Genomic DNA, 6,423 nt, shown 5'->3' with positions numbered 1-6,423 from the left:
ACATATTCGCATAGTGGAACCCTTCACAATGGTTTAACTTATCGTCATTCAAAACATTGTTATGTGTTGGCAGGGGTGTATTACTTTTTATAAATAAGACCTCATATGTGTTGTGTATTTAATATGTTGAGGATGCCCTAATGATAGTGAAATCGACACCATCCAATCCTTGTATGTGAATTTCCAAACATGGACATGGCCTTGTTTGATAATTTGAACAATAAACCTTATAATCAAGTGCTCATGCCATCATAAATATGCTATTCACCACAATGCCAAAATATTATTATAATTAATATTTTAAATAATAAACTTTGATAACTATGCTTTCAAATCATTACACTTTGAAAGTTGGTTTGTACAATGCCTTTGTGCTTATAGTGATATAATAATGTTGTGAAGAATAGTTGCTTAATGAGGTGAGTATTCCTGGTTTCTATTATGCCAAATACCGATCGTGAAATTGTGATATAAGTATACCCATAATGATGTTGTAGCTATTGATTTAATGAATATATCAATACCGTCGGTATAATTAAAACCTCCAAACCATATTTGAAATGTATATACAATCATATATAACAATATACATATCCTTGTAACACCATATGCTGATATCAAAATATGAAACTGGGAAATGACGTCATATAAGGATTTCTTATTTCTCTAGGGGACCCCACCCATTGAGGCTAAAATTTTTATTTGTTTTAGGTGTATTATTTTTAAGCCTTATTAGGAAAAGTTATGATGGAGTGCAATGGCTTGCACAATTTTTTTTTTGAAAGTGGCTCAACAAGTACTATTAGTCACATAAAAGTGGCAGGTTTATAAATTAAAAAAAAATTAGTCTCATTGATCCAGATTTAAAAAGGAAACCAACAAATAACAAATATAACCATAAATACAAAAATGTAGCAGAAACAATACTTCATTTCATTAATATCAAATACTGAAATATACTTACAAACAGAATGGAAATAAGACTAGCTCGAGTGATGGTAGCTTATCTTTGAGAAGATATGTGGTGGCCACATGCCTCTGAACTGTGTTACAATGAGGCTCAAAGGCCTATTTATTATTGATAAACAATGGAAAACCCTAAACATCCAAAAACCTAACCCTAGGAGATGAAGCGCCAGACTATGGGCCCTATTTGGTTAAATTGGTACATCAACTTTTTGGGGTCGTAACTTTGGCATACGATCTCTGTTTGATGCGTACAATACCTCGTTAGAAATATCTATTTGAGGACTACAACTTTTGAATGACGAACACTAATCAATGACCCATGTTGTTCCCACTTTTCCCAAAAAAATGTCGTTTAGGGCCTCAAAACAGCTCTGGAAGTTCAGGACCTGAAAAACTGCCAAAAATAGTAATTTGTGCTACAAATAAGGAAACTGAAAAACTGAAAGAAACAATGGTGGTGGTCCAAGTGGAATAGGAGGGTGGCCACAAATTTCCACCTGGATCATTCCTCCACCCTTAGGAAGCAATGGTCCCCATTGTGTTGAGTTCCTCCATGAGATGAGGAAACTTCTATGGATCTTGGTCCCTGCTGAGCCACTTTCCCTGGTGAAGGAGTTGGCCTGGTTTGAAAACTCGATATAATTGGATCCTTTGTTGTTGGGTGCTCTTGATCTCTGTGTCCATGATCCTATGAGTTGTGGCTTGTTCCATGCAATCTAGATTTAACTTTGTAGGTGTGAGTTGTTCTACAATGTCTTATGTGTCCAACAATGGTGGGAAGTATGGTCGAAGGCGGTCCACATTTAACACTGGGTGCAAGCCAAGGAATGGGGGAATGTTGAGCTTGTTGAAAATGCAACAAGATGATGGATCTTAGTGGAAAGGAGTCGCCTTCACTAAGTGGGCCCGCAGGGTATTTTTGGTGCAAAGTCTATTTTTAGACTATGTCTATTTTTAGACATATGGATCATGGTCTATGAGTTGCAGGATGTTGTTTATGGATGATTGGTCATGTTGGGAAAAATAGATGGACTTCTATTTTTGGTTCACAGCAGAGTGATCAGAATCTCTTTTTAGACTGCCAGGCTAAAAATAGAAACAGTCAAATATTATTAGCCCTTAGTAATATTTGGACTCTAAACATTATCTTATTCTCTTGGAGCACTTCAGTTCGAGCTACGGATGTGGCACATGCCGCTGAAAAAAGGAATCACGTGGTTTCTTGTGTTTTAGTTGAGCTATTGCATGGAGGACTTCAGTTAGAACTCATGCATGTGAGTTCTGTGGAGTTGGATGTGGAGTTGATGGAGTTGTGTTCAGTTTGACTTAGTTGAACTAGTTGTATTTAGTCTAACTAAAGAATACTCTAGTGATGAGTTGTGTGAATTAATTATTAATTAATTCACTAATTATTAACTCATAAAGAAACTAAAGAATACATCAGTTTACTCAGTGCATGGACAGTTCAACAGAGACAGATGTTAGAGGTAAGTGAAAGGGTGAGTTGTGACTATCAGTTGTGCATGAGATTTTCCACATGCATGGGATTGAGTAATGCCAATGAGGACTGCGCAGTGTGGGCCAATACTAAGGTAATTGTAGCCTGTGCTCACGTGATTTTCACTTTGCATTGTGCAGTGGAGGCAGGAAAAGAAGCGGAGGAGATTTGAACCTGTGACTTGTTCGGATCTGAGCTAGTTTTGTGTGTAACAGGTGGAGATAGTACTGAGTACTTGTGAGGAGTATTGTACTATGTATTGTTACATGTTCTCTATCGTTATAATATACAGATAGTGTGGGGTTTTCAGCTATATGCTTTCCCCGGGTTACATACTGTGTTAATGTGTGCATGCGATTGATGTTTCATTGTTTTTGATGTTGCTAAATTGATGATCAATGTAGAGGAGATTATGTATTGTGCATGTATTCCGCAATAGTGTATAATCGGGATAATCTCTATGAATAAGTTTCATATTATTCAAAATTTCTACAAAGCTCAAATGCATTATCTCCCACAACCTTGGTAATGGTGTAAGGACCATATCAGAGTGGTTTAAGTTTCTGATAGGCTCCGGTAAGGCGTTCCTTCTGCAAATGCAACCAAACTTTGTCGCCCACCTGAAACTTGTGTGGCACCTGACGTTGATCATGTTGATGCTTGTACTTGGCATTTGATTTCTCCAGAATGCAGGGACATGCTGTAGGATATGTTGGATGTACTCAATGAATTTGTTTGCCTTATCGTCTTCGGACTGGACATGAGCCGAATCTCCCCGAGTATCTGCAAACAGCGTAGCCACATCAATGGGACATAGTGGCTGGAATCCCAAGCCCACTTGAAAAGGGCTATGGCCAATCGAGCTGTGGAGAGCCCGGTTATAACTGTGTTGGTCATAAGGGAGGATCTCATCCCATGTGCATGGATGCTTTGAGTTGTACATGTGCAGAATGTGTATGATCGTCCTGTTGAAAACCTCTGTCCGGCCATCAGTTTAGGGATGGAACATTGTGGACTTTGTGAGCTTGGGGTCCAACATCGACCAGAGACTGGACCAAAATGTAGTGAGGAACCTGCTGTCCTAATCTGCGATGATGGAATGCGAGATCCCAAAGTGTACCCACACTCATTAAAAGAAGATTTTAGTAGTGGCTTTTGCTGTGATATTCTTCTTGGAGGCTGCTATACTAGCCATCTTTAAGAATTTGTCAACGACCAAAAAAACACAGTCGTTGCCATGCTTAGTAGAAGGAAGGGCCGACATGTAATCCATGGAGATTGATTCCCAAGGTCGACTAGGAGTAGGCAATGGAGAATAGAGGCTTTGCTTCTTGATGGGTGGTTTGGCAATAGCGCAGGTAGTGTAGGATATTATGTACTTCCCGACATCCTAACAAAGATTCAACCAATAGAAATACTTCTATAGCACTGCCACTATTTTCTCGACCTTGAAATTCCCAACGACCCGACTGTAGTGCACTTCCAAAATCATCTTGGAATGCTCACTTGAAGGAACACAAAGTTGTCCCAGGTGGCATAACGGGGGATCCTAGAGGTGAAAATCTGGAACTTTCTGACCCTCCAAGAGCGTCTGGTATGTGTGGCCGAATTCTAGGTCACTTTTGTAGAGAAGTGGCCAATCAGAAGTTTCGTGCCCACAAGATTTGAGTACGGTGGTTAATGCCATGATCGGTGGTCAACTGAGTCAATCTGCAACATTATTGGTGCTGCCCTTCTTATACTTTATATTCAAATGGAACTGTTGCAAGTATGTGGACCACTTTTGATGGCGATCATTCTGCAACTTACCTTGCATCTGTATGAATTGTAGGGGTCGGTGGTCTGTGTGGATAATCGTTTCCTTCCCCAAAATGTAATGCTCCCATTGTCGACAAGGCTGCACAATGGAATGCATCTCTTTTTCATAAGTGGGATACTTCTGGAATGTGTCTGAAGGTGTCTCACTGTGATATGTTATTGGATGCCCCTGTTGAGTAAGGACTACCCTAATAGCATATTCAAAGGCATCTCTCTCCATCTCAAATGGCTGTTGCAAGTCTGGTAAAGTGAGCACTCGTGCAGAGCAGATGCGATGTTTCAACTCTGTGCATGCCTTCTGTTGAGATTCAGACCAAAATAAAGAGGAGTTGATATACCATGAATGAGGCACCTGGAGTCAACTAAGCAATCCCACTATGAGGTGAGGCCATCATATAACAAAGAAAGTTGTAGGGATGAATCTCGATCTCTAAATGATATGAGCAAGGATGTAAATGAGAACTAGAACACCACATCATTGAAAGGGTGGCTCAGAATCTAGTTGCCCATAGGAAACACTATCCATGTTCACATCTCCAAGCATTTGGTGAGCAAACTCCTCTTAATTGTTTTCTTGAACACCTAAGTCAATAAACATTTTGAAATTGGAAATAACTAACTAAGGGATCTGATTAAAATTTGCAACTTGTTGGCACAACATTGCACTCAACCTCTAAATTCTTAATTTTCCCTTTTATCACAACAAAGTCTCCTTTATAACTACTAAATGATTGCTATGGATTTCCTCTTGAGCATGAATTCTTCCTATAGCAGAGTAAATGGAAATCCTAATATCTACACTAAGATGCTCTTGTCTTAAAACCACATGTTGAATCTTTGTAATCTCACACAATGGGAAATGCACTAGATTGTTGTGATTTGCCATGTATTCCAAGATTCATAAAGAAATACCTAAGATATACCAATTCCAACCCCCTTTCCAAACTCCTTTACCAACGCTGAGAATCACTCTAATTCCACCATCAAATTGAAACCAAAAAACATAGAGAGACACATTGTAACTATATATTTAATAGAATGAAGAAAACCTTATGTGTTCCCAAGACTAAGAAGGGATGTTCCAAGTAAACACCATGCACGAATTGAGGAGAGACAATTACTAAACAACACTAAGTTGGTAGGAGTCTCTCATAAGCCAACCACCTAGAAAAAACATAAACACCATTTTCTCCCATGCATCCAAACCTTAAACCAAATTCAAAGAGTTGCTTCTCCATTGGGTTAAGTGTGCAGTGGTACAAGGATATAATGAAATTCAATTTTCGTCTGTAGGGACCAACCCTATATTATTATTATTATTATTTTTATATACAACTAGAAGAGAATAACATTGGGAATTCAAATTTATTAAACACTAATTAACACATCCTTGAATTTCACTTCATTGAACATATCATATAATTTACATATATTTAACTAAAGCCATAAAGAAGTCATACAAAATAATATTATAACAACATAGGTACCGTTCACCAGAAGACGAGATTCAAACTTGACTTACCGCTACTTGTCTTCCTTTGTTGTCGGTCGCCTCCGAGTGTGAATGTCAACGTGCTTGATTCAAATGCAGTGACCCACTAATTGACCTCCCATCCTACTCCTTGGGTATTCTTCTTCCCCACGGACCCCTGAGTTGTAATGGGGTTGTATAATGGAGGAATGTAATAGCTGGTAAAGGAGAGCACTCTTTGGCTCAAGATTCCCCTCTCTAAAGTCCTCTACCTCACCAAACTCATTATAGCTCGTAGTCACGACTCTGACATAGTCTCATCCGTCCAACCCTAGGGTAAAAAGTCCCTTCTCCCATGGTCTGCCCCTTATTTTATAGGAGTCCTCATAGGTGACACTTGGCATTTCATGCATAGTTAATTATTTTTTTATAATTCAATAGTTTGATTATTCACCCACCCATGTGTCAGTCTCTCATCAAGGATCTCAAAATTTTTTTACTTAAATTTTAATTTAAAAATAAGATTTTTTCTCACCTCAACAAGGTTCCTGTTTCTTCTCCTAGTTGTCTCTTGATCCCCCTTTTTACTCCTTAATTTGTGTTCATTACTAAAGTCAATTGATAAGTCCAGATTTGATCCCCTATATACTCCCTAATTTAACTCAAG

This window comes from Pinus tabuliformis, chromosome 9 (genome assembly GCF_031772625.1).
Source record: "Pinus tabuliformis cultivar Carrire ecotype Pingquan chromosome 9, CPIR1, whole genome shotgun sequence".
In the NCBI taxonomy this organism is placed as follows: domain Eukaryota; kingdom Viridiplantae; phylum Streptophyta; class Pinopsida; order Pinales; family Pinaceae; genus Pinus; species Pinus tabuliformis.
The sequence above is the reverse complement of the archived record's forward strand: the minus strand, read 5'-3'. Positions refer to the sequence as shown.